The sequence below is a fragment of the Nicotiana sylvestris genome, chromosome 9 (assembly GCF_000393655.2).
Source record: "Nicotiana sylvestris chromosome 9, ASM39365v2, whole genome shotgun sequence".
NCBI classification, from domain to species: Eukaryota; Viridiplantae; Streptophyta; class Magnoliopsida; order Solanales; family Solanaceae; genus Nicotiana; species Nicotiana sylvestris.
Window position 1 is genome coordinate 64,082,590 of NC_091065.1, and position 11,626 is coordinate 64,094,215.

Sequence of the window (11,626 nt, forward strand, 5' to 3'; positions counted from 1 at the left end):
AGACTGTTCTAATGATTATTTGTATTGCATTTCTTTTTTTATTGGAGTTTTCTACTCAGATTTTTTTAATATAGAGTTTCAATTTTGCAATATAACTAAACTAATTCTTCTTTGGAATGATTAGAGCACCCTAAAAATTAAAATGAAGATAGAATATTCAAATTTATCATTAGTGGGATTGGAGCTACAAACTTTAAGATTTTCTTCTTTTTCTTTTCCAGATGATTTTGGTGGGAAGAGACTTAGAGATATCTTAGAGACTGGGAATAAAAGTTAAGCGATAATAATTATCTACATCCAAATATTATTACATATCCACAATATTTTACCAGTTTATTGGATGCGTATTTGGACTAACAAATTGAAATGGAAACAAAACCTATTAATCTTTCATAATTATAGCTTTCTAAATCGTTCAAAGAATAGTATTGATGTAAAAAATATCATTAAATCCTATAATTGCATACAAATAATTACAGAGTTACAATAATTGGCCGCAATAAATTTATTTGTAAAAATTAAAAAGATATGATAGTCTGTGCATTTCTTTCCTTTTCTTCACGCTAATAAATGTTGCACAATATATTTTCCATTCAACCACTTATTAAAATCATAGTTTAATGCCGCTACAAATATATAAAATTAGTAGAATACAATAAAGAAAAAAGAACTACAATCATGACCATGTTGAAGGCCATCTTACAGGATAATTCGAAAAGATCCCCGTGAGTTAATTTTCTTTTTCGACCTCTTTACTACAAATATAGTTTTTCTATTAAATAAATAAAAGTTATTAGAAGTAACATTGCCGATCCTATTTTAGCGGTGTAGCTCGGTGGTGGGACCTTTTTGGCCGGAAATTTGGGGCTTGTGGTGCTATTTTGAGGCATTTTGTGCCTACCCTAGGTTGTGGTGGTATTGTATTTGGTGAATGGTGGTGTTATTTTTAACGTGACTCACTTGAGGGAGTAAGTGTGGGGTGTTGTATGCTTGTGGGGCCATTGTGGAGATTGTAACTTTGAACACATCACGAGTTGAGGGTTTGGCATAGTGTCTAAATGGAATAAATGGGAGATATTATTTGGTGTCATCGGGTGGTGAAGTCTGAGTAATCATCCGGCTGGCACATGTAGGATATATTTGATGGTTCTTCTGTATTCTTTGCAGGTCATATGGCTCGTAAGAAGCAAAAGAGATCGGCAGGCACGTCCCAACAGCCTACTTATGATGCTTCTAGATTCGAATCCGAAGTGGCAGAGGACGACTTTCATGCCAAGGCCTCAAAGAGCTTCATCCCTGAAATACCGATTGACAGGACAGCCCTCCGTGCAGAAAAGGAGGAGATGTATGAGGAAATCCGGCAGAGGGAAATGGAGTTCTTATTTGATGAACCTGAAACGGTGAACAGGATGCTTGTACGGGAGTTCTACGCGAACTGCCCAGCTCATATGCTGCGGGAGGTGACTGTGCGAGGCACATGGGTAGATGCCTCAGTTGAAACTATTCGACAGGTATTGCGGCTGCCCCGGTTTACTGGTGACGTCGACTATTACCAGGACGCCCCAGGTGTCACTTGGGATACTATGACTGATGTACTCTGCGCAGGGGGCAACCAATCTGGATACGTGACCACATCACCCTGAACTCCAATTCGTTCACCCATTTGGCTAAGTGTTGGCTCACTGTCATTTGCAGCCGGTTCTTGCCCTCAGGCAATACGACTGATGTGAACTTCCAAAGAGCCCTTTTGACGTGGTGCTTGTCACAAAGAAAGATTTTGATGCGGAAAGGCTTATTGGTGACGAAATGATCATACGGTCCTCGCTGAGGTCAAAAGGATTCTACTTTCCCTCCCTGGTGACTACATTGTGCCTGCGGAAGAATGTCCCCATAAATCCTGCTGATGGAGAGTTGCCCCCTAAAGCAGCCTTCAAAGCTTCGAACATCAGAGTGGGCAGGGGTGCACGTACCACTATTGAGATCGATGGTGAGGATGATGACCCGGTTCCCATGGCACCATCCAGGAGATCCTATGACAGTGCCGGACCCTCTCGGCGCCCCCATGCTGGGGCTGGCTTATCCAGGTCACAGTCCACCCATCCTATGTTGCGTTCTATGGAGGAAGAGGTCGCCGATCTTTGCACCTCGGTGGAGGGCCTACACACGCGTATGGATGCCATGTCTCAGCGGGAGGCCAGGTCTGAGAGCCGGTTCATATCCTGGTTCCGTGCTTTGGAGAGAGCTTGCCATGTGGACCCCAGCACAGTCTCCGACTCTGATTGAGTCTCAGGGAAGTCTTCTTACCCTTCTGCTCTTAACCTTCTTGATATGACATGGGGACATGCCATGACTTTAAGTGTGGGGTGGGAGACTTGTTTTAGTGATATGTGTACTGTACATAAACATTGTGTGTGTTGTAGCATGAAATTGATGTTGTTGTATACAATTGACTGTACTTATATGAGGAGTCTGACTTGGCCCAACGACGGACACTTGTCGACGGGTCTCTTGAGGGTCCAAATTGGATATATATATAAAAAAAATAAAGGTAGAGGACTCTTCCTGAGGACGGACCACTTGGACAAGTACTCTTGAGGGAAATAGTCCATGAAGATTTTTTTTTCTTTTTATTTATTTATTTATTCCTTTTTAGGTAGTGTAGTAAGTCCCCCTTGGTTTTTCTTTTGGCCACGGTTCTTTTTCAAGGGTTTTTCTTGAACCGGGTTAGGTAGATTTTCCTTTTGTAGTTAGGACTAAGATGGGTAAAGGCTAGAATGCTACCCTGGATGTACACACCTGCAAACAACTAAAATGAACTTGAGAGTGTGACGTCTAGGCTCAGTTGTGGACTTGTAAATCTATGCCTTAATTTTGCACATCTTGCTTTTCTTGAACGCTCGTATGAGTGTGTTGATAAACTGATTCAGAACGAGTTACATGCTAAGTGTGTGTGAGATTTTACTTGCATTCTATGCTTGCATGCGATACCTAGAACTTGCCCTGTGTGTTTGCAAAGCGAAATAGAAGTTGTTTGGTTTTAGAGATGATTGAGGCATTTCTTTGTGTAAGCCTATATATAATGGTGAATCCACCTGTCTATATTGCCATAGTTAACCCTTTTGAGCCTGAAGTTGTTCTTTGATAACCCTATAATGACCTATATCCCTGTGTTTGAATAGCTGATTGTTTGAACCTATACCTACGAGAAGCACTTGAATCACTAAGGAACATACAAAAGTCAAAGTGTGGAGTGGTAGGTGTAAGCACGTGATTTTTGCCCTATATGAGAATTACTCCCAAAAAATTCCAAAAATAAAACAATTTTTTTAATTGTTTGCAATTGTTGTGAATTTTGTATTATTTTTCTTGTATTGTTTGCATTTTTGTCTGTGCATGTTTATTTGCTAAATTAATAAAAAAATAAAAAATACAAAAATACGTCGCATTTGCGTTTAGGATTTAAGTTACAATTATAAGTAATTAAGTTTGTTTTACAAGAATGAAAATTACAAAAATAGGCATCTTTTGCATTTTTAGCCTTTAATGTCTAAATTGTGTGATTTTATTTTTATTGATGTTTAATTTTGGGTGATAATTATTATTAGGAGTTAATTAGTATTTTAAGATAATTTTGGGTTTTATAATTTAATCTTAGCATTTTTTTTAGCTTTATTAATTAGGAAATTGAATAAATAGAAAAGAACAAAAATAGAAGAAATCGGATTGGGCCTTCTCTTCAAATTTTAAACCAAATGCCCAGCCTTCCCCTACGACCTGATCCATTTCAAACCGGTTCGACCCAGTCCATAAACCCAAAGACCCAACACCCCTATCTCCATATCTTTCATTTCACAAAACAAACCCTAAACCTAAAAGAAACCATCCCCCCCCCTCTTTCTTTTCTTCTTCAAGCTTCCAAAAGACCCCTCCCATGGCTGCCCCACGACCTCCCTTCCTCGTCATATCACTCCAAACAGCCTCCTCCCTCTTCCGCCATTGACGAGCTCGTCGAGCTCCCATGGCTGCGCGTCTTCTTCTTCTTCGACCAGCTGCTTCCCAAGCTTCATCTTCATCGACGAACAACATCCGCCATTGACGAGCTCGTCAAGATCCCATGGTTGCGCGTCTTCTTCTTCTTCACAACAACCCCACGACCAGCTCCCTCTCGTCGACTCCATCTCCGAGCAGCCATGAATGAGCGACGCAACAACAGTCAGTCCGTCACCTTGCTTCTTCTTCATCGTCTTCGACCAAACGACCCTATTGTTCACTGTTGTTGCCCGTCGTCCATGGCTGCTGCTGCTCCGCCACTGTTGCGTTTGCTGCTCCTTCTTCTTCGTTGGTCGTCTTCGTCGTCGAGTTATTTTGGTGCGATAATTGTTTCCGGGCAGATTTGTTTCCGTTCGAGTTCGTCGTTGTTCCAATCCGGTTAGTTGGTTTAAGTTTCATTTCTGTCTGTATTTTGTTTGATATTTTTGGATCTGAAATCAATATATGCTTGATATTAATATCGTGTTTATCGTTTTTTTTTTTGTTTTTTTCTTCTTCAGTTTGTTTCATTTTTTTTCTTGTTTATGAAGAAATTGTACTTTAATTATAATGTTGTTAGATTTAAGTTGAAGTTCAATTAATTATCTCTTCAACTTGTTTTATGTTCTTGTTTAGTTTTATAGAAGAGTGTTAGTTTAATCGCTTGGATCCGTCATCTTTGTTGTTTAATATAGATTTAATTTGTGTTCATTTTTTGTTTGAAGTTTGTTAGTTGTTCGTCAAGTGATTTAATGTCGAGTGTTCATTTTAGTTTGAATCATTTCATCCTTGTTATAATGTTTTTAGATTTAATTTGAAGTTCAATTAATTTTTGAGTTAGTGATTTGAATCTACTTGTTTGTTATGATCAATTTGTTATTGTTGTTGAATCTAAAAGTAGGTTTGTTGTTAAAAGATATTGTTCAGTCAAAATAATTTCAGTTGTTTCTTTGTTGTTCATCATTTAGTTTGAATTTGCTGTTCGAATTTGTTTAGGAATTGGTTATAGCGGTTGTATTTTGGTTAGAATTGATTAGGCGAATTGGTTATAACTTATGGGGGTAGATTGGTAAATTGCAGTATTTTCAGGGGTAAAATGGTAATTTCAGTAAGGTCGGAGGGGTATTTTTGGAATTGAAAATCTGAACAATTATTTATTTTGAGTGCTCTGTCCATTAAGATTAAATAATATTTTAATAATATTAAAATAGTACATAGTGGGGGACAAGACATGAGGTAGTGGGGGTTTGATATAATTGTTTAATATAGTGGGGGACAAGACATAAGTTAGTGGGGAATAATGTAGTTGTTTAATATAGTGGGGAACAAAGCATGCAAGTGTGGGGGTGGAAGAATATTTTCGGGTTAGTGGTTCAAGACAAGGGTCTTGCTATAAATAAGAATCATTTTGACACAAAAGAGGAGGAGAATTAGCTGGATATTGAAGAGAGAGGGAATTCCAAAAATATTAAGACTTCCAAAAAATAAAAAAAACATTCTGAAAATTTAAAGAGAGAGTAGTATACACCTGATATACAATCTAAATATTCTGATATACGGATTCAGAAATTAAGGGTTAAACATTAACTAGTCTTTCAATCTGAAAAGATTCCCTTTGCTTCTGTCCGTTAATTGTTGTTGGTGTCTCGGGATTTTCGTTTGATTTGTTCCTTGAGTTTGGTTGGTTGTTTGCCACTACTTCACTGGTTTGCTAGATTTTTATCTTGATTTTAAAATCTGTCACTGGTTTCTCGTTGTTGGTTGTTACTGGTTGCTGGGTGTCGCTGTTGTTGTATGCTACTGCATTTCTGCTGATCTTCCTTTTCTTTTGCTTCCAATATCAGGTACACAACTGACACGCTGGTTACTGTAAACTGAAACATGAAGCATGAATATGAAATAAAGAGTTGAAGTTCTGAATTTATCTTAATTATATTCTGAATTTTATTTGTATATATACATTATTTAGCTTACTCTAATCAGAATCATGTAGCTGTTTAATATATATAATGGAACCTCTGACGGTAGTTTAGCGGACGAACTATCTATGTATTGCCTAAAAATAAATAAATGGTGTAGTAACTCTGTCTAGTTAATTCGTTATTGTTGGATGATTATCATGTCTCAAAAAGCATGTTAGCTGATTTAGACTAATTTTAAACATTCAACAGTTAGTTTATTAAACGAATAGATCATTTCGGAACTTGTAGGAGTATTGTTTAGCTAAATACTATTGGTTAATTTCAGCATGTAAATGGTTTATGATTAAAATTAGATTGCCAAGTTTTTTTTAATTTGACAAACTGTGAGCATGCCTAGTACAATGTAACTAGGTAGTAATATGTGAATGAGATGGCCCGGGTCCAGTTTGTACCATACACATTGGGTCTGGGCCCGCATTGGCAACGGATTGCCCTGCTTACATCATTTTTAGATTTTACGAATCATATTCGGAACCCAACTATAACAACTCGTAAGCATGTAAATAAATTAGGACCTTTTCTCTTTCATTTTGTAGAGACAAATTTAATAGAAAAAATGTAGGCACTTTAGGATTATCCTGTTAAAATAAATGAGATGAGCCTCACCCAATAAAACGTATAAGTTGCGGGGCCCTCAATAAAAGGTTAATAATTGTATAGACTTCGGGATCGGTCGTTTAGCAAATTTCACGACCTTACCCAAAAAATAATGATACGCTAGTCGCTTTAGGCGCGCCTTTAACAATTTATTTTCTTAAACTCGGATGCACATTTATGTGACCCAAATCCAAATCTCAACAGAGTCGAAATATGTCGATAACCACGGGTGCATTGATGTGACGTGGTTCGAGATATATTTTCACGATGTTGCAATTCTCGATAAAAATAATAATAATGATAAAAGCGGTTAAAAGTCAAAATTCGCACATATGTTCAACATGTATTATATCAGATAATCAAGCCGAATATAACAGTTGAGCGACCGTGCTAGAACCACGAAACTCGGGAATGCCTAACACCTTCTCCCGGGTTAACAGAATTCCTTATCCGGATTTCTGGTGCGCAGACTGTTAAACAGAGTCATTCTTTTCCTCGATTCGGGATTCAACCGGTGACTTGGGACACCATAAATCTCCTAAGTGGCGACTCTGAAATAAATAAATAAATCCCGTTTCGATTGTCCTTTAATTGGAAAAAAACTCCCTTTCGCGCCCCTTTGCAGGCGACGCAGGCGAAAAAGGAGGTGTGACTGCTCTGGCGACTCTGCTGGGGACTAAAACCCAGAATCTCTGGTTCAGGGTTCAGAATTCGAGCTTAGATGAATTGTTATATTTGGCTTTATTTATTATTTGATTATTACATGTTTTGAGCCTAATGTGCTAAATGCTGCTTTTACCGCTTTGATATTATTTGAACTGTATATAAACTGTGCCGAAACCTTTCTCTTCTTACCTCCGGGGATGTGCTTACTGGTTGAGACTCCCTATTCTGTTAGTGTCATACCCTAAATAAAAGAGGCTCGGAAAGTTTCTAAGCCGGCTGGCCTTTTGGTTCCCGGAAAGGAGCTCCTTCCTCAACTCGAGTTGTCCGCTCGGGTACACTGTCTAGAACACCGACCCAGGTTTTGAACATAGAATAACGTGACTTCATGCCGGATCCCTAGTAGGAACGCTTATTTGCATCACGTTGCATTTGACTTAGGGGACTCAACACAGGGGTTGTGTCCGATTAGGACTAGCAACCTCAGATGAAAAGACCATCCTCATGCATCCTATTTGTCTTCCGTGCATTTATTTGTCTCGCGCCCGCATGCTGACCGGTTTTTGAATATCAGGAATATTGTGAAATTGAGGGGAAAAAAAGAGAAATAGCGGTTAGGGAATTAATTGTTTATTTTTGAAAAACCCAACGCCCAAATACTGTCAAAACTCTGCCGAAATTTTGAGAAAATGAGAAAAAAAATGTTTTATTAGTTTGTTTTACTAAAAGCAAAGGAAAAATAGAAAAAGAGTCTTTATTTTCGGAAATTGTTCGCAGAAAAAGAAAAAGAAAAGAGTTTTTATTTTAGTTTGGGAAAAATATGTTGTTTTATTGTTTGTTGAAAATGAAAGAAAAAAAAAGAGTCGTTATTCTGTCTTGTTTTCAAAAAATAGAAAAGGAAAATAGTTTGTTTTGCCATGAAAAATGAAAATGAAAAAGTCTTATTTTTAAAATAGTTTTTTTTATTTGTTTATGAAAATGCCAAAAATTAAAAGGAAAAGAGTCGTGCTTTGAAAGTGGTTTTGTTATTTGCTGCCAAAAATGAATGAAAAAAAAAGAGTTTTGTTTTAAAATAGTTCAGTTAATTGCCCGAACTACGCGGGTCTGATTCTCACCGGATGTGAGATACGTAGGCAAACCTCTTCGGTTCCGGCCCACCATATTCAAAAAATCCAAAAATATTTTCCATTACTTGCTTCTTTAGAAAGTCTTTCTTTTAGACCTTAATTTTTTTAAAATATATATATATATATATATATACAATACAAAAATATTTCCTTTTAATCGCTCTCAAAATCCAAAAATATTTGTTTAAAAAAAATTCAAAAGAAAATTCAAGATTCAAAAATATTTTTCTTTTCTTTTGTAGTATTTCTTTTATAAATTCAAACTAATAGTCCAAAATATTTCCTTTTTCTTTAGAAGATTTTTCGAAATTTCAAAAAAAAAAAAGGTAAAAGAAGTTAAAATTCAAAAAAAACATTTCTTTAGTCGTAGTTTCTTTTCAAAAAAAAAAACAAATCGAAATCCAAAAATATTTTCTCTCTTCTTTGTAAGTATTTTATTCGGAAAAGAAAAAAAAAAGTTAGTTTATTTCCTTTATTCCTGATTGGCGAACTACGCTGGTTTGATTCTCACCGGATATGAGATACGTAGGCAGCCCTAATCGGGTCCAACCTCCCCTTTTGCTAAAATAGCCAAAAAAAACATGTCAAAATTTTAAATTTTTGTCATAAATAAGTAGGGTGATGTCCAACCTCTCCTTTAAAAAAAATAGCCAAAAAATTAGCCAAATGTTCCCAAACGGAACGCCGAAAGGCTGATTTTGCATAAACAGTCACCTTTGGTTATGTTTTAATTTTTACCCTCACAGCCTTAAAATTTTCGTCCCTGAGGCGTAGAAAGGTCGTGTTTGCAATACCAGGTCTTTTATTCTAATTTGAAAAAAAAAAAACAAGAAAAGAGTCATAAATAAGTTGGGTCACGCCGTTTTGTCAAAAATAGCCGAATGTTCTCGAAAGGGACGCCGGAAGGCTGACTTTGCCTAAGCGACCATCTTTGGTCATTATTTTGGGTTGTGACTAGTTATCCCGCACAGCCTTAAAATCTTCGTCTCCGAAGTGCTGAAAGGTCGTGTTTGCAAAACCAGGTCTTTTATTCTTTGAAAAACAAGAAAATAGTCAGTGGTCAAGTGAATACCGTTTGGTTTTTAGTTAAAATAAGCCAGCCCGGCTTCGGTGATGTATTAAACCGTTCTTGTCAAGATAGCCTTAGAGTATCTTTTAGTTGTCGAAGGGCTATTTTCGTAAAAGAACGAACAAGTTTGTGAAAGGTCGTAAAATAATCCTTCCCGACCTTAAAATTCATGTGAAATTGAGAAGGGGCCACGTCGGAAAACAACCATTTGGTTAAAATTGGCATATAGGGGAAGAAATATGGCTGTTTGTTTTTGAGTTTGTAATTCTTTGATTAGAGTATGCGGGCTATTTGATTTTCGAGACCGTTTGTTGTCTTTTGTCAAAGTCTGTTAGTATGGTCAGTTTTTAAACTTTTGTAATCAAGTTTGTTTTAATATGAAAATTGAAAATTCCAAAAAAAAAAATGTTTTATTATTATTTACCTTTTATTGGTCCGAACTACGCAAGGTCTGATTCATGCGGGGTCATGATACGTAGGCAATCTCCATAAGATTTGACCACCACTGAAAAAAAAGGAATAAAAAAAAAGAGAAAGAAAAATAAAGGAAAGTGCGGGAGATTTTCAAAGGGGCACAATTACAAGAAGCCGGAACGACGCACGTAACTGAAGTGAATGCATGATAGAACGGTTTAACTGCTTAGGTGCACTGCATCTCTGATATATGATTATCTGTCAAATGCCCTAACACTAACGTGATGGTTTCACTTTGCTGTGTTCATATATAGAAAAGTGGTTGGTTATGGTAACTCCTCCCTGCAAAGCAAAGTCAAAGGACAATGACTCAGAACCTCAGAACCTCAGAACCGAGTGGGTCGGTACCAATGACCGACAACAACTGGTCGAACGGAACAACGGGTTGGTAGAAGAAGTAAAAATGCTGAGACAGCATGTGGCAGACATGTATCAGGCATGGATGACTGGGAAAGCACCACCCCCGCCACCGCCAAGCTTCTTGAACTCTGTCCTTACCCAAGCACCCAACACCATAACGGATGATCCCCCATACTCTCCATCCCAACCCACTTATGGTAGCTTTCCCAGCTATCCGAGTAGCTCCATCACTCGTCAACGCTACTCCCCTCCCCAACGCTACTTCTCTCCATGAGACTCCCAAAGACATGCTTCACTTTCCAAATACCCAGCTCCACAAAAGGCCTATCCACCCTCACAAGCCTACCGAAAGCCCTCTGGATCAGGTTTCCGGCCAAATCAAGCATTTAGGAACGAGAGGTTGCTGAAGCGAGGAAAGGCTCTCACCCCTATCAGAGTATCTTATGCAAGTATGTTTGAAAGGCTAAGGCATGCTGGCCTAATTGAGTCGCTCCCCGCATATACTCCAGATCCACGTGCAAGAAGCTTTGATCCTGCTGCACGATGCGCATACCACTCCAATGTCAGAGGGCACAGCATTAAGAGCTGTCGTAATTTGAAAAGAGAAATAGAAAGGTGATCCAGGAAAATCTAATTGTGATCCAAGATAGTGACACCCACAATATCGCGTAGAATCTTTTACCTGCACATCATGATGAACACTTTGTGGGGAAGCTGCCTGATGACAGGGAGCACTCGAATCCTATTGGGAACTTGTTGACTGAGGTTGATGATATTGAAGTTGATAATGGTCTTGGCAATATTGATGGGAAGCTCAGTGGCTAAGATGCCAGGTTTGATAAGTGGAAGGACGCTTCGTTCCTTTGTTAGCAAGAGAGAAGCTTTTGGTGGCTTATTTTGTTGTCATTTCTGTTGTCCGGATTATTCTTAGGGTTGTAATACGGATATTGTCTTGTGTCAAACTTTCTTATCTTTCCATTTTGTCATAGCGGTGTTTAGTTTTGTCCAGGTTGTTTCGGGATTTTATTCTGGTTTGTTTTTGTTTGTTTTGTTATTCAAACCATTTCATCGGTAGTCTAATGCAAAATTCGGCCTTTTATTATTTCCAGTCATTTTCTTTGTTTAGTTCTTTTTATCCTTTTGTTTTGTCCTCGTTCAACGCCGATTCTAGTGACATGACATGTGTGCACAGTTTAGGCCTAATCTCAAGAGTTAATCATAAAGCCATTAGGAGATGTTCGGGACACTTAAGGGAAATAGGAACAGCTTGAGATCCTTTGAAGCCCGAGCAACGTGAAACTGGGGCAAATAAAACATAAAGAAAA